We start from the raw sequence: 22,536 nt of genomic DNA, 5'->3' as shown, positions 1-22,536 counted from the left end.
AACAAAAGGAAATCAAAGATCCTTAATAGGGAAACATTGGCAAACATGCTAATAACTAATAAGGACACAATCAGGACATCAATACCTTCTACAGAAGATACTAAAGGACAAATGTTCATTGTCTAAAAGCCTCTAATTAGACTGATATTTAGACAGAATATAGCAGCTTTTTAAAGTTTTACTTGTGATTTAACAATTCTGTGAGCTGCAAGAGCAGATCAGCCTTTAAATATACACGTCAAAAGTTTGGGGTCTGTAAGATTTTTATGCTCACCAAGGCTGCATTTATTGATCAAAATACAGTGATAGAACGGGTACTATTGCGAAATATTATTACAATTTCAAATAATTGTTTTCTATTTGAATGTATTTTAAAATAATATGTATTTTTGTGATAGAAAAGCTGAATTTTTAGCACCACCAAGTACTCTAGTCTTTACTCTTTAGGTATCCTTAGGAAATCATGCTAATATGCTGATTTGGTGCTCAAGAAATAATGGTGCTCATTATTATTTTCAATGTTAAATAAACAGTTGTGCTGCTTAATATTTTTTGTGGAGAGTAATAATCATATTAAAAATCATATGGATCCCAAACTTTTAAATGGTAGTGTACATGAATTGCAAGAAAAATTATCATATGACATTTATAAAGCATCTCATTCATATAAAACTACTATCCTAAATAAATGAGTATTTAATTATCATGTTGACCGGTCATAGAAGAGACTCAAATCTGGTGGGAGATTGTAAACAATCTGCACGTGCATGCTGAAAGTGTGCAGACTTTCCAGAAGTGAAGTTAGACCAAAAAGCCAAAAAAGTCAGCAGAATGGAAATGTTTGTCATACATTGTGGAAGACAGAAGAAACCATTTCTCTCACCCTAACACAAATACAGATGGTTTAAGGTATCCTGCATGGCTACTCACACACAATTAGACATTCATCAGCAATATTCTCTATGAATGTGGCTTTAGAAAGTGGAACATGTTGCCCACGGTGGAGAATGTAGAGTAGCTGAGAAGAGAAAAGGTTTGTTGTAAGCTCATTCACAGCTGGCAAGAATTGCCAACGATCAGCTTTCTTGATCCCTCTAGGCGTCTCTAATGCGTGGGCTTCTTGTTGGAGGATCCCACATGTACGTAAGAGCCAGGTTGTGTTATTGTGAAGAGATCAGACTCCCAAGTACAGCAGACAATGTGTAGCGTGACTGGGGGCTGGTATGCTGCTATGGAAAGTGGCCGCTCGGGGAACGTGGGAGAGTGCCTGCTAGCTAAAGCCATTATACTTCTTTAGATCAGTTAATCCAGTCCACTGTCCACTTGTGTACCCAACTAATCTCAGCTGACCCTCTCAAACTGGGGAGAATCTGGGGCAACGAATACTCAAAACACGTGATACACTGCTCTCACGTCATACAAGTAAAGACTTTGAGTAAAGACTTACATTGTTACAAAGGATGCTGAAAATATGTAGCATGGTTTCCACAAAAATATTAAGCAGCACCATTTTTCCAATGGTTTTCTGTTTTGCGAACACCAAATCAGCACATTAGAATAATTAGAGCAATTTGTGAAGGGTGATGTGAAATTGATACCTGGAGTAATGGCTGTTTGGCCGTTTTTACTGTATTTTGATCAAATAAATGCAATCTGGACCAGCATAAAAGATTTAAACACATTTTCAGGTGGATGGAGTGCAATGGTGAAATCCATGTTGGTCCAACAAAATTTGACAGATGCAAAGGGACAGTATTCAGACATTTGTAAAACATCTCCCTCTACAGATGGAATGTGCTTACCCAACATGCTTGGCTTAAGTCAGATCCTCCCTCAATTTATTTCATGTATCCATCCTAATCTGCAAACCTGAGGGATTTAGAGCAAGATACTGAGCAAGATAAATGAGACACGCGAGACCTACAACTTAGGCCCACCTTGGAAAACCTCACACAACTGTGGTTTGGATTGTCCCAACTAAAACGGTGAACTTTTATCCTTAAAAGAAGAAGACATCATATCTTGCATAACGTTCAGAGAGGCCTTATATAATGGGAGGATGGGAGTGCCAAACTGCAGAGAAAATTTGGTTTGGACAGTGGATTTGTTAAGCAACTCCAACACAAGCTGAATCGGTTCTTTTGCCTTCACTTCCTTCAAGGTTGCCACACAATAAAGTTGAGGTTAAACTTGGATATTCAGAACCGTCTACTTCTTCCTGACTACACTGAAGTTTTGTTCAAAGCAGCCTGAATAAACTAATATCTGGGAACGGACAGTAGTATTAGTACTCTATGGGCCTCTTTTTCCCTCAGTATGATTTCCCAGCAAACAAAACTCATACATTCAGCTTCATTAACTATAATTATCTTTAAGATGTAGGCTCAGTCAGTATTTCCTTGGTATTGTTTCTGAAAGTGACTTCATCATGGATATGAGGTTAACGCAAAAGCAAAGTGAGTCAGAAGCAAAGCATCTTACTTTGGGTTTACAACAAACCCAGAGCATAGTTCTGCCTCACAATAAAAATACATACACTACCCAGTACCCACAAACAACTTAAGTGGTTTGTAATTCCAATTTTAGTGATGTAGCTCAAGGGTCACCACCAGTATTGAGTTGTGTGCACCTTGTAAATGACCACTGAGGTCAGAAAATTCTGAGTGGAAACAGCACTGGCCTCTCTGCAGCATGAGCATTACTGCATTGTTTTTAAAATGGTGAAGACAGTCACAACAAAAGTTTTAGGGGCTGGAGTAAAAGGTTCGTTGTGAATACTTGCCATTAATAAAATAAACACTGCCATTCAAAAATACAGTAAAAACAGTTAGGCCTACTTTGTTTCCTGTGAAACAGGAAACTTTTTTGTGCTGCTGTTCAAAAGTTTGGAGATAATAAAATGTTTTAATGTTTTTGAAAGAAGTCTCTTATGCTCATCAAGGCTGCATTTATTTGATCACAATTACAGTAAAATATTGTGAAATATTATTACAATTTAAAAGAAAATTTTTTTTTCTATTTGAATATGCTTTAAAATTTGATTTATTCCTGTAACTGCAATGCTGAATTTCAACAGCCATTACAGACTAACAGCTAAGGGGAACGCATCCAATCACGCCGCACTATGAACAGATACAGGACATCCTGCTCTGCGAGCCAATTTCGGAGCACTAATAAGGACCCCTGAGAACATGAGCACATTGTGCCCCAAGCTAGTAGCTGAGAAGCACTAATATAACCAGCTTCGCCCAATGGGGAATAGTGGTACATTAAACTGAAAGAACTCGCGCCTGTAAAGTAGGGACGTCTAAGTTATAGAATCTGGCAAATGTGGACGGAGACGACCAGTCGGCGGCCTCACAGATCTCACCAATAGAAATTCCGCTGGACCACCTATAGGGCACTGCAAGCCTTCTGAGGCGTAAGCCAAGGCTATTGCATCAACGATCCAGCGAGAAAGTCGCTGTTTTGTGGCCGGCAGTCCTTTATGGCGGCCTCCAAAGCAAACAAAAAGTTGCTTTGACTGTCAGGATAGAGCGCTCTAGGTATACTCTCACAGCCCTTACTGGACAGAGCGTGTTCGGACCCTGCTCACCATCTGTAACGAGGAGCGCCAATAGGGAGATCACCTGAGCTCTGAACGGAGTTGAGAGCACTTTAGGAACATAACCATGTCTCCAACCTCTGCCCTTCCGAAGACTGACCAGATCTCTTGAACCATTTGAGGGTGTAGCGCCCATTTGCCCGGGGCTACCTTGCCTCTGGACAGCATGTCTGCGCCAAGGATCAATCTGCCCGGCACATGAACCGCCCTTAACGAGAGGAGTTCTTTCTGTGCCCAAAAAGGAGGCGACGAGTCATCCTGTAAAGAGTGTGTGACCTGAGACCGCCTTGGTGATTGATGTAAGCCACCAACGTCATGCTGTCCGACCGGACCAAGACGTGGTGCCCTTTTAAGGCTGGAAGGAAGGTTTTCAGGGCTAAGAAAACCGCCAACATCTCTAGGCAGTTGATATGCAGGAGTTGCTCCTGGGCTGACCAGGAGCTGGGTCTAATCTCGTTCCTGTTTGGAACAGGCGAGAGGTCGTCCAGGGAGCCACAGCCTTGATACAGCGGTGGTCTACCCTGACAGGAAGCCGCCCCAGGCGCCAGGCGTGGGGTAGAACACGGGCTTTGAGCCAAAACTGAAGGGGCCGCATGTGAAGTAGGCCCAGAGGAATTACAGAGGCGGCGGCCGCCATAAGGACGAGCAACCTTTGAAAAACCTTCAGGGGGGGCGTGTCGTCCCCAGTTTGAGAGACGCCGCCAATCGCTGAATAGTTAGGGATCGTTCCGGCATAATCCATGCCCGCATTTGGGCGGAGCCTAAAATTGTTCCCAAAAAGACAGCTCGCTGTCTGGGCAACAGCTGACTCTTGTGCTAGAACTAGAACCAGCCAATCGTCGAAGTAGTTCAAAATATGGATTCTCATCTGTCTCAGAGGGGAAAGAGCCGCATCTATGCACTTCGTGAAAGTGTGCGGGGCCAGAAACAGTCCAAACGAAAGGACGAATCTCAAGAATGGTCTGTGATGGGGGGCTATGTGGATGTGAAAGTATGCATCTTTCAGATCCACTGTCAAAAACCAGTCCTCGGAGCAAATGTGCGCAAGGATCTGTTTGATAGTTAACATCTTGAACGACCGGCGCATAAGCGAGTGGTTCAGACGACTGAGATCCAGAATGGGTCTGAGCCTGCCATCTCTCTTTGGAACGAGGAAGTAGCAGCGGAAAAAGCCTAACTCACTGTTCGCTGGGGGCACTATTTCCACAGTGCCTTTTGCAAGCAATGTCTGCACTTCTTATTGGAGAACGAGCGCTTTGTTGTACGGAACAGAAGTTTGAATAACGCCTCTGAAGCGAGGTGGCCTGCAAGCGAACTGAATTGAGTGAATTGTTTTTAAAACCCAACTCGACACTCCCGGAATGGCTGCTCAAGCTGTGAAACGGGAGGCGAGAGGGTTTATTTTTGCTAATGAGAGCTCGCCGAGAGAAGGCGGGAAACTTGCATTCGCGTGAGTGTGTGAAAGAGTGTGAACAGGAAATTTGCTCTTTGTATGTGGGTCCGCTATCACAGTGGTAAAACATTCAGGTATGCGATGCACCTGCAGGACGTGACCCGCTGGAAACGAAACTCCATTGCTCAGAGGTGCTCAGAGGGATGGAGGATGAAAGCGAGCTGTTTTACGGGTCCAGCACAACTCGTGGGAGGGGACATTGACGCTTCAGAAAGGGGAAGCGTTTCGCCATCCGGGGTCGCTGCTGCAGCCCAGGCTCAGATTTCCGTTGAGGCTGAGGCTGCACTTGGCTTTGCAGGCTGAGTGGCGGGATTTTTCTGGCAGCCCGCAGCCGCGGGGCGAGGGCACTTGGGGAGGAAGTGATGCAGCACCTGCGACGTCTTCTGAGCCTCCGAAAACCTTTCTGCAAACCTGTCCACAGCGGGGCCGAACAAGCCCTTCGGCGAGACGAGGAAAGCCCAAGTAAATCGCTGCTGTAGAGCGATTTACTTGGGCCAAGTAGGGGGCGTGCCACATCTTGGTGAGCTCGTCATGAACTGCAGGCAAGAACGGGGCGGGGCGTTGGCGAGAGGACAGTTGACGGCTTCCCGGCAGGTACCACTCGTCTAACAGGCCGTGGGCGGGCTCTTCCGGAGCCGACCACTCGAGGCCCAGATCCTCTACCACCTTCGACAGGACGTGGATTAGTTCGGCGTCCGGTTTCGGCCTCAGAGTTTGAGAAGGGGGAAGGACTTCGTGTTCTCCGCTGGAACCTCCCCAATCTTCTGCATCAGACGCTGGACATGGAGTCGTCGGTGATAACGTTCTCGATGATGACGTCCTCTTCAGATGCGCCGAAAGAGACCAAGCCCCTCGCACCCAAAGAGGGGCGCTGGTCTTGTGTGAAACACACCGGCGAGACGAGAGGACAGAGCCACACTCGCGGCGCGACATTTGCAACAGCACGCGCTGAAATTTGCTCTTTAGGAAATTCGCTCTCTGGCTTGCTCCTCACGTGCCGGATGGCCGCAGGGAATCCTCACTGCTTGGGCATCTTCAATGGCGGTGAGCAGAGCTGGAGCTTCTTCTTCTTGGCTTCTTCCAGAGTCAGCGAAGAGATGATCCTCGTCGCTGAAGGAGAATGATCTGATGAATGGCGCTCTGAGCCGGCTTATATAAGGGTCGGCTCCGCCCTTTCTGGCAGGCTAAAGCGCCATTGGTTTGTGCAGCTACACAAACATGAACAAATCAGGCTTTAGTACAGAGTAAAACAGGAGTTTTCCCCTTAGCGTCTCACGCAACGGGAGAGACCGTTCGAAAGGGAACCACTGGTCTACATAGTGCATCAGTCCATTTAATTCAAAAGAGCAAGAAAAATCCTGGCCAACATCATGTTCTCTCATTCTCTTACCTTGTTCTGGGTGAGGTGGTGGACAGTTCGACAGTGGGCATCAGGGAGCTGAGTGGCCATACAGCCCTGGTTCATATCAAACACCTGGGTGGTGTGGTCAGCGCCAGCAGCCAAGACGATATCTGACACACTGCAGTTAAAGTTTGCAGTTACACTTTACGTCCTGTCATTTTGAATAAAATACAATACTGTTTGTAGCCACGGGAAGAAGGAGGCGGGGACCGGCGAACATTTAAGATTTTAATAATAAAATAAACAAACACAAAATAGCGCGACAGCCCCTCGCGGAGGACTGTCGCGCACAAACAAAACCAAAACACAAAATAAACTCCAGGCCTGGTCCTCTCTCGTATTTCACTGTTGTCGCTCCTACTTTTATCCTTCTGGAGCTCCTCCGTGAGACTCGAGACCGGTGAGTGGCGCAGGTGTCGCGCATTAGCAATTACTCCACCGGCCTCGCTCCATTCCCATGGCTCTCGGCCCCGCCCCTCTCGTCACACTGTTATATAACAGTATTGGACAATGAGACAATGAGATTACCCTCTACATTATGCTCTGTAAAAGTTATTTCATAATCCAAATTACATGCATAAAAAAACTATAACAAAGTTACACAGGAAAATCTTATTTATTATTAAGCCAATGTGTTCCACTGTATGTGTTGCCAAATCAGGTCTGCCACATTACCTCACATAAGGATAAGATGAACTAAAGAAGTTATTAAAAAACTGCTGGGTTCAGAACATTTTTGCTTAATAAATTACATGTAAAACAATTAAGGATTAAAGATGAAGACATAGGATATTAAACAAATATGAATCAATTAGACTACCACTCAAAATGTTTGCATACTTGACTGAATTTACCAAGAGCCTAAAAACCTTTTGATCTAAAAGCTTAAATGCTTTAAATTCAGTTTGTTAACAAATATGAAAGTGTGTGTGTTAATTTCTGTTAAAGGTATGCAAAATATTGAAAATGCAAAATATTCTGAATGAACCTGTGTGTTATTAATACTCAAAGGAACTGTGTGTTATTTATAGTTAACAAGAATATTGTTCTGCTCATGCACTGATACCTTCAGCTATTGATGAATTGTGCAAAGCCAAAAGGCTAAGTCAGGTATTTTAGGATACAGGAGTAGAAGTCATTGATGGCTGACACTGAAGTGATGTCCGTTCCTGATTTCATGCTGAACTTACTGGCCAATTTAGACTTACTTCTTTGCTTATACCTGTGATTAAATGAAGAAAATAAAATTAAACACATTCCATAAATAAAGATTAAACTTATTTCAGTGTTGTTTCTATGGATTATAACAAAGCACTGCAGTTGAAGCTGTGTGGACATGAACCTACTGTACATATTGACCATTTTACAGAAATACGGCAAAAAAGAAAACGCAGTCTATCTGTTTGTAAAGACTTTCTACCACCTTACATAATGCTGAAAAAGGTCTTAACACATAATTATTCTATAGATGATGTTCCATCATAAACAGAATATTACGTGCGATATCTGGCTGATGTCTCCTACGTATCTCTTCCAGGAATTCCCCAACACTTGTATATAGGCCTAGATATACAGTATAAAGACTGGGATTCTTCTCTGATTCTTCAAAAATAACGCACGGATTCTCCACTGAGGAGTGCTTACCCCTCTAGCAAAGACATATTTCACCATGACAAAAATCTATACAGAAATTCTACACAGCTTCCTGCCTTAGAATATGTATGAACTAAGTATGTGGTTGTTAAATTAAACAGGTCTGACTAGAGCTTAAATTAGGATTTTTGAGATGAGGCACCCTAAAATCTGATAGCCTGGCATACTCCCAGATTTTACAAGCCCTTGAAACTGAACCTTTCTTTTGGCAGAAGGTCACCAACACCCTGCGTTTCTTGTTACTTGCTCATTGTCTATTAACTGCTTGTACCTCTTGATGTCATCTCTCGTGGTGTCCAGATGGTAAAGATTTGATCCTGACACCAGCAGTAAAAACTTGTCCAGATAATAAAACTGTGCACTTCTGATGGGCTTTGCAAACTGGCCATCTCCCTGGAGAACCATGAAGTTAAACAAACAGTGCATTAACAGACAGTCAGTATAACACATCAACATTGCAGTTTATTAATAGCCTTTAAATAAAGTGCTAAGTGCATTCATGTCACAGCACATAAAATTCAGCACCATATCATCTTAAAATATCACAATCTCAGTCATTCTCTCTTTTTACCAAAGATGGAGTGTGAAGAGATAAATGAGGATAGAGGAATGTTGTTTTTCTGTCTGGATAATATGAGACTAATGTAAGTCAATGAGAGACAGTTTGGTGAGTGGAATATGATTGCTACTGGATATTTAATGTACTTCTTGTATACAAGTATGTGAATGTATGTAGCCTCTAGCGTCATGATTTTTAATGCATTTTTGCCTCCCAAAATGTGTGCAATTACAGTATGTGTTCCATTACCATCTTTACCACATTAGAATAAACTGTCTGCTTTTATTATGCTACTTTTGAATTATTATTCTTATTAGTAACTATTATTTATTTTTTACTGTTTATGCTACCAGCCAAAATTTGTCTGTGTTTGCATGCTTACTTGAGTATATTTCTAGCCAAAATGTCTAAAATGTTTTTATACTCCACTTTCAACATTAAGTAGCTCTGTTTATTATTGCAGACTCAGGATTTTCTCTTTAATATAAATAACACAAACACAGATGCATTGGGTCATATTTGGCTCCAGATACACACACAGATGCACAGGTCTAGGAGGCTGGGTGGGAAGACACCAGAGAGAGACTCTGAGCCAGAATGTGACTGAAGAAAACTGATTTGAATGAACTTCAGTTGTGTTGGGGATTCTGGGAAAGAGGGAAATTTGGGTTTAGAGAGGTCTGCAAGTGTTTAGAGCACTGATGTGCTGACCAGGGGCCTGCACAGATGCCATTGACGTTCCAGCAGAGGAGCACTGCCAAGAAAAACACTTCCCACAGGCGTACGCATTCAAATGCAAATTCATTTTTTGAATCTTAAAACTTTTCTTCACATACTTGCTTGTTGGTTCACTCTGAGCTGGACTTGACGAGGTACTGCAAAAGCTCAGAGCTAATATCAATTAAATTGCTCATGTCAGTGCAAGGACTGTATTTGGTTTAATTGTTGATATGTTACCATGGTCAGAACAGGTTCCGAAGCATTTGCGGTCCAGATGCAAAGGGTGGGGTCCTCAGAGGTACTTAAAAACCACCGTTTACTGTGACTCCAGCATACAGTGTTCACAGCCTTACTGTGACCTGCAACCAGAAAACAGAGCCATAGTTTTGACCCCAAAATTGATGATCACTTTGCAAGGGACCCCCTACGATAAAAATACATTTATAGGCAACTGTATAATATTATAAAATATTAAATAAGATTAAGATGTTGTATAAGACTAATTTATACTGTGTGAAAAAATATATATAAAGCCTGATATTATGAAAACCACAAAATCTAAATCTGTAAATTCAGTATTCCATAATGGCCAGAATTTGAATTTAGTGCATTCCTGCCTAAAACTCGCAACAAAAGCATATGAGGAGAGTTACAGACAGTTGCTAGCCCCCACTGTTTTCCATAGTATGGAAAAAAATACTATGGAAGTCAATAGGGACCAGAAACTCTTTGGTTACCCACATTCTTCAAAATATCTTCTTTTGTGTTCAGCAGAAGAATGAAGAGAAGAACTTTTTTGTTCTTCACTTAGAAGTTCGAAATGAAGAACAAAAAAGAACATCACTGTGAGTATATCAGGCCATTAGTCTAATGAAAAGAGCATCTATTTCAGGGACAGGAAGGGCCTCCAAAAGTCAGAATTCCCCAACTGTCAGTTTCAGCTGTCAGTGTCAGGTGCTGTCAGAATTGCATGTAAAAATTTGAATACTGATCCAATTCCTTTGTGCCACTCAGTCAGGAAATGAAAATAAGAGACAAGCAAAGGAATTTTACAAAAATAAACACTACAGATTTGAAGCTCTCCCACTACCTGTATAGACAGCTGGGTTGCTGGTGAGTGAAGAGTTATACAACAAAACAGAACCATCTCCAAGACCACACGCAATCTGCTTTCCATTTCCTAGACACAAAAAGAGAAAGTTAACAGACAAAAACGATGGAATAATTAGTTCAAAAATGATGTTCCTAAGGCAAAAGTCTAAAATAACAACTATAGCACTAAGCACTCTTAAAAACAGGCGTACACAACTTTATTGTGTTTAACTCCAGCTTATTTATTATTAAGCCAATGTGTTCCACTGTATGTGTTGCCAAATCAGGTCTGCCACATTACCTCACATAAGGATAAGATGAACTAAAGAAGTTATTAAAAAACTGCTGGGTTCAGAACATTTTTGCTTAATAAATTACATGTAAAACAATTAAGGATTAAAGATGAAGACATAGGATATTAAACAAATATGAATCAATTAGACTACCACTCAAAATGTTTGCATACTTGACTGAATTTACCAAGAGCCTAAAAACCTTTTGATCTAAAAGCTTAAATGCTTTAAATTCAGTTTGTTAACAAATATGAAAGTGTGTGTGTTAATTTCTGTTAAAGGTATGCAAAATATTGAAAATGCAAAATATTCTGAATGAACCTGTGTGTTATTAATACTCAAAGGAACTGTGTGTTATTTATAGTTAACAAGAATATTGTTCTGCTCATGCACTGATACCTTCAGCTATTGATGAATTGTGCAAAGCCAAAAGGCTAAGTCAGGTATTTTAGGATACAGGAGTAGAAGTCATTGATGGCTGACACTGAAGTGATGTCCGTTCCTGATTTCATGCTGAACTTACTGGCCAATTTAGACTTACTTCTTTGCTTATACCTGTGATTAAATGAAGAAAATAAAATTAAACACATTCCATAAATAAAGATTAAACTTATTTCAGTGTTGTTTCTATGGATTATAACAAAGCACTGCAGTTGAAGCTGTGTGGACATGAACCTACTGTACATATTGACCATTTTACAGAAATACGGCAAAAAAGAAAACGCAGTCTATCTGTTTGTAAAGACTTTCTACCACCTTACATAATGCTGAAAAAGGTCTTAACACATAATTATTCTATAGATGATGTTCCATCATAAACAGAATATTACGTGCGATATCTGGCTGATGTCTCCTACGTATCTCTTCCAGGAATTCCCCAACACTTGTATATAGGCCTAGATATACAGTATAAAGACTGGGATTCTTCTCTGATTCTTCAAAAATAACGCACGGATTCTCCACTGAGGAGTGCTTACCCCTCTAGCAAAGACATATTTCACCATGACAAAAATCTATACAGAAATTCTACACAGCTTCCTGCCTTAGAATATGTATGAACTAAGTATGTGGTTGTTAAATTAAACAGGTCTGACTAGAGCTTAAATTAGGATTTTTGAGATGAGGCACCCTAAAATCTGATAGCCTGGCATACTCCCAGATTTTACAAGCCCTTGAAACTGAACCTTTCTTTTGGCAGAAGGTCACCAACACCCTGCGTTTCTTGTTACTTGCTCATTGTCTATTAACTGCTTGTACCTCTTGATGTCATCTCTCGTGGTGTCCAGATGGTAAAGATTTGATCCTGACACCAGCAGTAAAAACTTGTCCAGATAATAAAACTGTGCACTTCTGATGGGCTTTGCAAACTGGCCATCTCCCTGGAGAACCATGAAGTTAAACAAACAGTGCATTAACAGACAGTCAGTATAACACATCAACATTGCAGTTTATTAATAGCCTTTAAATAAAGTGCTAAGTGCATTCATGTCACAGCACATAAAATTCAGCACCATATCATCTTAAAATATCACAATCTCAGTCATTCTCTCTTTTTACCAAAGATGGAGTGTGAAGAGATAAATGAGGATAGAGGAATGTTGTTTTTCTGTCTGGATAATATGAGACTAATGTAAGTCAATGAGAGACAGTTTGGTGAGTGGAATATGATTGCTACTGGATATTTAATGTACTTCTTGTATACAAGTATGTGAATGTATGTAGCCTCTAGCGTCATGATTTTTAATGCATTTTTGCCTCCCAAAATGTGTGCAATTACAGTATGTGTTCCATTACCATCTTTACCACATTAGAATAAACTGTCTGCTTTTATTATGCTACTTTTGAATTATTATTCTTATTAGTAACTATTATTTATTTTTTACTGTTTATGCTACCAGCCAAAATTTGTCTGTGTTTGCATGCTTACTTGAGTATATTTCTAGCCAAAATGTCTAAAATGTTTTTATACTCCACTTTCAACATTAAGTAGCTCTGTTTATTATTGCAGACTCAGGATTTTCTCTTTAATATAAATAACACAAACACAGATGCATTGGGTCATATTTGGCTCCAGATACACACACAGATGCACAGGTCTAGGAGGCTGGGTGGGAAGACACCAGAGAGAGACTCTGAGCCAGAATGTGACTGAAGAAAACTGATTTGAATGAACTTCAGTTGTGTTGGGGGTTCTGGGAAAGAGGGAAATTAGGGTTTAGAGAGGTCTGCAAGTGTTTAGAGCACTGATGTGCTGACCAGGGGCCTGCACAGATGCCATTGACGTTCCAGCAGAGGAGCACTGCCAAGAAAAACACTTCCCACAGGCGTACGCATTCAAATGCAAATTCATTTTTTGAATCTTAAAACTTTTCTTCACATACTTTGCTTATGGGTTCACGATAATTGTAGGTACTGCATAAGCTCAGAACTAATAGCACTTTGCTTTTAAATTGCTCATGTCAGTGCAAGGACTGTATTTGGTTTAATTGTTGATATGTTACCATGGTCAGAACAGGTTCCGAAGCATTTGCGGTCCAGATGCAAAGGGTGGGGTCCTCAGAGGTACTCAAAATCCACCGCTTACTGTGATTCCAGAATACAGTGTTCACAGCCTTACTGTGCCCTGCAAAAAGAAAACAACAGAGCCACAATTTTGATGCCAAGGACCCCAAAAATTATGATCACCTTGCAAGGGACTCCCATACCATAAATACAGGTATAGGCAGCTATATATGATTATAAAATATTAAATAAGATTAATACAAGTATTAGACTATCATTGGCCTGTGGCGATTGCGTGATAGGTAGGTGGTCAGATACTTTCTTAACTGCTGTTTATTTTGTTATTGAGAGGAAAATGTGCAGCACGAATTAATATAATCATCTTAATGCCGCTCTCAGCAGTGTGGGTGGCATTGTGATTTTCGCTAACAAGATATTGCTGCAAAGGCATTTCAAACATATTTTTACCCCTAAGAATGAAAAAGAACATCACTGTGAGTATATCAGGCCATTAGTCTAATGAAAAGAGCATCTATTTCAGGGACAGGAAGGGCCTCCAAAAGTCAGAATTCCCCAACTGTCAGTTTCAGCTGTCAGTATCAAGTGCTGTCAGAATGGCATGCAAAAATCGAATACTGAATCAATTCCTTGGTGCCACTCATTGAGGAAATGAAAATAAGAGACAGGCAGAACTGTCTTCAAGACCACACGCAATCTGCTTTCCATCTCCTAGACACAAAAATAGAAAGTTAACGATCAAAAACGAAGGAATAATTAGTTCAAAAACGACGCCCCTCAGGCGCAAGTCTAAAATAACAACTACAGCATTCTTAAAAACAGCTGTATATGACTTTGTGTTTAACTCCAGGAGTCTACTCGGGTTTGGTGCTACAGTATGGAGTCTTTATGTGAGACCACAGGAGAACCAAAAATGGGCAAATCAACAGGCACATGATTGTTAGCCACGGCTATTAAGTGCTGTTGATTGTGCATAAAGCTGGAAAAGAAACTTTTCTATGCAAAGTTAAGCCAATGAAATTACAGCAGGATACTGGAGTGCTACAATGGCAAACTTTGTGTAGAAATTTTACCATTTATAACAACAACAAAAAAATTTTTTTTAATTAAAAAAATATTTTTATTTAATGCATTTGACATTTTTTATGTTTTACTATTTGTTATTGTTGTAATATATATTTTAGGAATTATTAAAAAGAAGTCTTACAGTGTGACATGATTTCTGGTTGAGCATTTTCTGGTTGTGCAGTACAAAGAAATTTCACATGTTTAAAGCCTAGTGTGATCCTCAAGTACTGTCCCTCACCTGAGTATTGTAGAGAGCTTACAGGGGTTGGAGTTGTGGAAACTGTCAAATGAGCATAAGGCATACATGGTGCTTCAAAATGTGAAGGATACTCAATTAAGAGGCGCTTTCTGTAGAAAAACAGTGCATAATTTTCAGCACAAGCTACAATGGTCTTATTCAGTACTACTGCATTCTTGAGACTGTACTGAAACTGACAGAATACTTACGTATTTGTGATAGTTGTTGTGGCAGAGTTGCTTTTCTTCTTAACATTGGTCTTTAGTCTAAACATGGTCCTACTATAAAAGAAATGGCAATGGCAATGCCTGCAGAGTTTAGCTCCAACTTGCCTCAACACACCTGCCGGGAAGTTTATAGTATGCCTAGTAAGAGCTTGATTAGCTGGTTCAGGTGTGTCTAATTGGGGTTGGATCTAAACTCTGCAGGACATCGGCCCTACAGGACTGAGTTTGGGCACCCCTGTTATAGCTTATAGTCTAATTCCTGAAAAATCCAAGAGAACATATCCTAGTTTTTCATAGACAGGATACTTGACTTGGTCACAAGCAGATGCAGCAACAACATTTGTGATGTGCTTTAAAGATTTACATTTACATTTAGTCATTTAGCAGACGCTTTTATCCAAAGGGACTTACAAATGAGGAAAATGGAAGCAATCAAAATCAACAAAAGAGCAATGATATAAAGATGATTGCGATTCTACTAAGGCAGACATCATGAAGGTCCCCTTGTACATTCAGTACATAATAATGAATTATGGCAAAAATGGCAATAAAGCCTTTCAGTAATGTGAGTCTAAGCAGGCCTGTACACTCCATGGAAACAGAATTAAACAGTGTTTAAATGAATATTATGCTAGTGACCTCAGATTAAACTCTAAAGTTCCAGCATGGAAGATATTAGGTGTGAGCACAATTAGTGTCATTTACTTTAATTCATGTTTAAAAAGGCTACCAGCACACAGCCTGAGAAGCTTATTTCTATAGAATAAGCTTCTTCGCCTATTAGTTAATTTGACATTAACTAATAATCTATACATGTCTAACAGTCTCAATACGCACACTGAAGGGATTCATTTCTCACATTTTCAGAATGTTGCACTCAACAGAATGATTAAATGCTCACAGCCTCTGTTGCACATTTAACTTACCAATTTCTTCAATTTTCAAAGCCTGAAACCATGTGAACCATATAAAAGTAAACCTGAATCCATAAAGTTTGTTAGGCTGCTGTGTGGTCTACTGACTTACTGAGGAACTGTATTGTATCCTGATGACTTCACTTGTGTGTGAAAAACCAAAGGCTGATCCTTTACACTCTTCTGACAGCTCACACCTAGAAGACAAAAAGAGAACAGGTCAGTCACATAATTAAGCTTTGCCTGTATGCAGTCTGAACATTACTCATCTATCATAATTATGTACCACTAACACTATAATTTGAAATAAGCTCGATATAATAATATCATTGACATTACTACACACTTAAACCATTTTGCTGATAATATATCAAGCTTATTTCAAATTATAGTGTTAGAGGCATACTATTATATTTCCTCCACCATTTTCATGACTCTTATATTACTCTAGAGTCTTTTTCTGCTCACGTAATGAAATAATTTAAACTTAAACCATATTTCATGCCCATATATTTAATTAATTGGTAAAGCTTGATACTGTACAATCAGCTTGTCATTATTGTAAAATATACCCTTTCAGGATCCACACAATCTGATTGAGGCTTATTTTTTGATACTAAGCTGCTGACTGTACATTATACCTTTTTAAGAGTTATTGACATGAAATTTATACAAATAAAAACTTATTCAAAAGTCATTCGAAAGTCATATAACAGTAAAAAGATTCAACCTGAAGAACTGTCATTTTTCCAAGTTTTCTTCACTTTAGTGAGCTCATTTTTTCCAGCTCCATTAAAACTAATGCACACGTTTCCAAAAATGGTTCCCCTGCCAAGCACAGACTAAATGTATATTCTGAAAAGTGGCTAATAAATGCAACTACTTCCTAAAGCAGAGGTTTCCAATCCTGCTCCTGGAGGGCCAATGTCCTGCTGAGTATAGTTCCAATCTGTCCCAACACACTTGCCTGATGGTTTCTAGTAATCCTGAAAATGCTGATTAGCTGGTTCTGGTATGTTTAATTAGGACTGGAGCTAAACTCTGCAAGATAGTGGCCCTCCAAGAGCAGGACTGGACACATCACATCTGTAAAATCAGTAAAATTCATTATTATGCCATTTATTTTTGAGGTTTGAACTCAGTTCCCGTCTTTTGCTGGTTTTGCTGTTTTCTTGGGAAACACTTCCAAACAACTTCAACGATTTAAAAATAAACTTGAAGCAAGACTGGGCCAAGAACCCTTTTTGAGAGCTGACTAAATTCCACCATATATTGAGCACAATCATTATTGTAATTACTTTAATAATACTAAAACAAATTAGTGCTGGTACTACAAATACAAATGGGGAAAAAATGTCTATGCACTTTGGACAACATAAAGTTCCTGTCATGAGATCAATCAATAAGAAATAATGTTTTCTTTCATAGATCATACTTATTACTGTGGTATCCCAAATTATTTCAGTTTACATTGGCAAAAAGTACTGAAACAGTGTATTGAAGAGAGATAGCAGTTTCTGGTCATTGTCAACAAACCACATCCTGATATAACCCATTATTCAAGAATATGTCACACTGTTCTGAGATCAGCCTGTTATCAGACCTTCAATCACAGACCCTAAACTGCTGGATCCCGACTATAAGTGCATGTCAGAGCCCAGCAGTAAGAAGAAAATGAGTTGTCCTAGTTATGGTATTGACTTAGGCCCCAGAAAAAGCTATGGAATAAATTGAAACCTCTGAGGATGTGTAACTCTAGTAAGGAAGAGAAATAATGCCCAGTTGGAGATGGAAGAAGAGTAAGGGAGAGAGAGAGAGAGAAATAATGATGATGGATTGCTTTTACATACATGAGACATATAAGAAAAAAAAATCATTATGCAGTTAAAACACTCAAAAAAGGGGAACAATTGTCTGAAAGCATACAAGGAAATACAAGGGGTCTAAAAAGTATTTTGTAATTTCTTCTTCTATAATTTTGACAAAAGGAAGGAGAAGGGAGGTACTACAGCAGGTCAGTGTGTGCACTGTAAAAAATAAGTGTCATTTTAACTGTAAAATTTTGTAAAAACGCTACGGAAAAAAACTGTTAATAGGTTAACAGTAAGTTCCCGTACTATATACAGGGAAAAACTGTAAAATATCTAACCAGATATTTCATGTAATTTTACAGTAAAATGCTGTTAATTTTACAGTTTTTTGAAGTAAAAATAACAAATCAATGTATAATTTACAGTCAAAAACTGTAAACTGATATTCCCAGAATTCCCTGCATGACACTCCACATTTGAAAGTATTTTGTTTAAATAATCATGTTTTTTTAATAGTTTTTGTTATTAGTTATGTATATTTGGGCTTTATGTTACATCTTCTGTTGTTTAATGAAAGTTTAATGCATTATTTAAGTATCATGTGTGTTACCATGATGGTGTTTTGTGTTTGCATGAATGACTCTGTGCACCTTCTATATATTAGTATATACTTCTGCTTGTGGCGAAGCTACTTGTGATGAGCTTTGATTCTTCATGTGGCTTTCTCTTTTACCAACTGCATTATTATGGTGGTTGTCAGTATGTTACAAAACAGATTTTAATAGCAGTGTGAATTGTTGAATTTACTGGTTTACATTCAAATTTTCTTGTTTGTAAATTACAATTTTATACTGTAAAATTTATTTTTATACCGTAAATGTGTTTACAGTTTTTCTGTATTTTTTTCCAAATTATTCTGGCAACCACAGCTGCCAAAATTATTTTGTAAAAACTACAGAATTTTTTTTACAGTGCATGGCCTACAACATTTTGCCACTTTGCTGAATTGCTTGCAAAGTATAAGTGAGCATAAGAGACTTCTTATTTCAAAAACATAAACACAAAAGATCTTACCGACATCAATTTTTGAATGGTAGTGTAGCTTATAGTGTAAATGGGTACATTTTTTGTCTTTGGAAGGATATGCAGTGATGAATCATGCAAATTAAGACCAAGATCATGTGTTAAGAAAATAAATAGGAGTTTTTGTGACATGGTCTGTGCCTGGTCTCTTCATTCTGTGTTTATCAAAACCCTTTATCTTTGTGACCTCAGACACCAGATGGCATCAGGCTGTTTTATAAAGAGTGACAGTTTCATTTGCATGTATTGTAAAAGTATTTCTAACTACAGTATATAAGGAATTCTGCTGTGCCTAATGACAACTTTCTTTTGAAAAGCTATAATGTGGTACAGACCTCCGCAAGGCCACAAAGATTAATATCTTGGACAGTAACGAGTCAGCATCATAAATATTACCATGGGGGGTGTCAATGACATTGAAATGCAAGTTAATCCAAAGGTGTTTTTTTTTCTTTGGCAACAAAAAGTGTGCGTGTGTGGTTTTGTAAACTCCCAACCGATTTTTCTCTGAGGTTTTGGGCCATGTTTTGCCAGCCCAGCATTCAGAGGGGACATAGTCATCAGAGGAGAACTGAAAATAGAGGAAAAAACAACATAAATAGACTTCTATTACTGGAAATAATAAAATACAGCATTTTCCATTGTGGTAGTTGACTCATCAAGAATAAGGTTAACATTCTATAACAGACAATACATCTACTGTAGATAATTCTGGCTAAAACCAAAATCAAGCATTGAGTAAATTATTCTTGGATGGGGCTCAAAATGACACCCTGTGTATTCTAAATCCAGGCACCACCTGGCCAGGATCAGGAGCCTCATAGAGATTGAAAGATGAGTGTTGTTACCTGGGCACAGCTGAAAGTTGCTCATCCACAGAGAGGCCAGTCGCCATCCTAAAGCAGAGCTCGTCCAGCCCGGCACTATTAACCTCTAAAAGGGCTACTGAAGTCCCAGATAGAGTAGTCACCAAACAACACATCTAGGCAGAAAGACTGTCTCACACAGACCACTTTCCTCCAAGAATGCAAACCACAGCCAAACCTTGTAAAAGCTTTACATCTTAAATAATCCTGGCTTTGTGAAACCATAAACTGCTAATTGCAGGGCTGTAAAAATACCAAAGGTGCTATACATGTGAACTCTAGAGCGGCTTAAGGTTAACAATATGGATCTTTTAAAATCTGTCAAAAAATGTAGAATACTGTAAATATGTAAAATATTGTATTTGTATACATATTGCACAGATGCACAGACATGAAAAGTTTAGCGCAGTACTTACATTGCCACCAAGTTCATTAGAGATAGCCCATGACCCTGCCATTGAAATGTTTAGGTCACCTGTCAGGAAAAAAAACTGCCACTTCATTATTTAAAATATTTACATACTACAGTAATTGTTTCATGTCTCAAAAAAAATGTTAGGGAAAATTTTGTTTCAAAACTTGATTTTGGTTTGGAATAAATTAGTGGTAAACCAGGAAGAATTAGTAAATTTGAAACCTAAACAGTCATTCTTCTTCAGAAAAACAGACAATGGCACCATGCTGGCACCATACGGATGGTGTATTTTCCCATGCTTCAAGTATTTTTAGGAAGCCATTTGTTTAATGAAAATCATAAGTTTATGCATATTTCTGAGGTGAATTTTGTTTTGAGGTTGCAAGATTTAACCAATGTTATCATTAAGTGTACAAGGACATGCATTGACTTTCTGCCGCTCTCTAAACTAAGTATCATAATCCTGGAATATTCCAAGCTAGAAGACTCCATCCTTATCTGGTTATCACACAGAAGCATATTCACACTCTAAAGTTTGTTGACCACTAAGGCCACTGTTGCATTTATTTTTATCACATTGTTTGCTATAAAAAAACATTTTTTTTTAAAAATATGTTGCTATTTTTTTTTTTTACTAATAAACATACCAAGGTAAAATATAATGGATCAAATATTTTCTTGAACAATTGCTGAATTTGAACCAAAAGTATGTTTATGTTTCAGAGTTAATTGAATACTTATGATGCCTCTGAGTGGAAGATTCATGAGAAGCTCTGAAGTATCCAGGTCAAGCAGATATAGTCCATCAGAACTTCCGATCCACACACAACTTCCTCTATGGAAAAGGCACAAAGAAGAGACTATTTACAAAAGACACTACAAAGAACTAAGGCCTGGTTAATGTAACAGGGTACAACAGAAAAAAAAGAAAAGAAAAAAGATCTGTATTGTATAGAGCTACTGTAGGAATTCACACCCACATTGCCACAAAGTCTCTATAGAGAACATCTATGAAAGCATGTTATATTAAACTACAGTGGCAGAATCTATGATAAGAGATTGCACAAGCTTGCTCTAAAAGAGAACTGCACTAAAGCTTTGAAAAACTTGATTTAAGTCAGTATCTTATTGCAGTGCAAATCATAAAGTGGCAGAGGTCAAGGGTCATCACTCCTGTCCGATAAACTAAAGTTATTGGGGTAATATGTTATTTTCTATGAATCACTATGAATCTGTGAATAACAATGAGAAGAATTCATGCACAGTTAATTAACTAAACATGAGTGTGTAAAAGAAGAAATTGAATTCATATATATTTTAATGTTTTTAGTATTTCTGATTTTTGTGACTTTGCCTCTTCCTTGGCCTCCCTTACTTTCTGGGTCTGCAGGCATTTCTCCACCAGTTTACAGCATATGATATGACAAATTTCAGCATATAATGACATGTTATGCGAAAGTTTTCAGGTTCAGTTCACACAACCATCTTGTCATAAAGCTGTAACTGCTGTTTGGACAGCATGAAACCATAAAGAGGAGCATAATGGCTTTCTAATTGGACGTTTTCTGCCATGACCATAGAAAAATCTGTTGAAAAATTATTTTTTACGCCTGTGAAGACAGGTGTACCATGCTGTATATCTCTACCACAACTTTACTATGTCATGACTACTACAGTAATGACTATTATCATACATACTGTGTGCTTGTGAATACATTTTGCCTGCCTTACATCATTTCTTACCCCAAAAATTCAACAATTGCCCAAGCAGATAAAGGTGAACAACAATAACAGACCAAAGACAGTACCTCTGCTGCAGGCTAGTATGACTGGACTGCAGTTTCTATGCCCAAATTCTCAGAACAGGCTTTGCTGTCTCCACTGTTCTTCTCACATCATTACGAGTCGTTCCTAGAAAAGCACACAGAATCAGATGAAGCTCAGTGAGATCCTTTTCACTTGAAGCAGATGTATCGTTTTCCGCAGTGAGGTAGGCACATGAAAAACACTAGTTATACGCAGTCTGAATTGTGGCTTGTGGGTTTTTTCTAACCATCTGGTCTATTTTGAGGTGAGCTGGTTTTTCTGAGGTTTCTCTCATGCTTCTGTTCAAGCTTCGAAAGGTCCAGTTTTGTCACCAAGCGGCATTTTGTGGTCCACAGGGAGAGTGTAGCACTAAAGCTTGAATCACAAAGAGATTCCAACGTAAAGTGATATATAGATTACACAAGAGAGCTTTAAAGTGTGTGTGTGTGTTACTCACCTGTCCGTCACCAGACCCTGTGATGAACTGACTGTTTTGCTCCATGAAGAACAGACTTACCAGTGGATACGCTGTGAAACAAAAACTTCAGGATCTTCACTACATATTCTCTACATTTATAGGCTATGAGTGAAGAACCTCAATTTCTGTTGTATAAATATTAGTGTTAATAACTATAACCCGACCTGATAGGACAGCAGATTCAAAGAGTATATCGCCCTTCTTCACATACCAAATCTAATACAAAAAAAAGAAAGAAAAAGAAGTCATATGCATATGTATCTACAATATATGATATATACTGTATATATATTATTACCAGCTCTCTCTCTCAATATATATATATATATATATA

At 38.9% G+C, this 22,536-nt stretch overlaps 1 pseudogene; it reads right to left on the bottom strand.

Annotated features, from left to right (window-relative positions):
* The window catches only part of LOC107705360 (WD repeat-containing protein 27-like), a 52,569-nt pseudogene that overhangs the window by 28,670 nt on the left and 1,363 nt on the right, over positions 1 to 22,536 (bottom strand).

Source organism: Sinocyclocheilus rhinocerous, unplaced genomic scaffold (genome assembly GCF_001515625.1).
Source record: "Sinocyclocheilus rhinocerous isolate Xijiao unplaced genomic scaffold, SAMN03320098_v1.1 scaffold564, whole genome shotgun sequence".
Taxonomy (NCBI): Eukaryota; Metazoa; Chordata; class Actinopteri; order Cypriniformes; family Cyprinidae; genus Sinocyclocheilus; species Sinocyclocheilus rhinocerous.
Note: the sequence above shows the minus strand (reverse complement) of the source record. Positions and strands in the feature narration are given on the sequence as shown.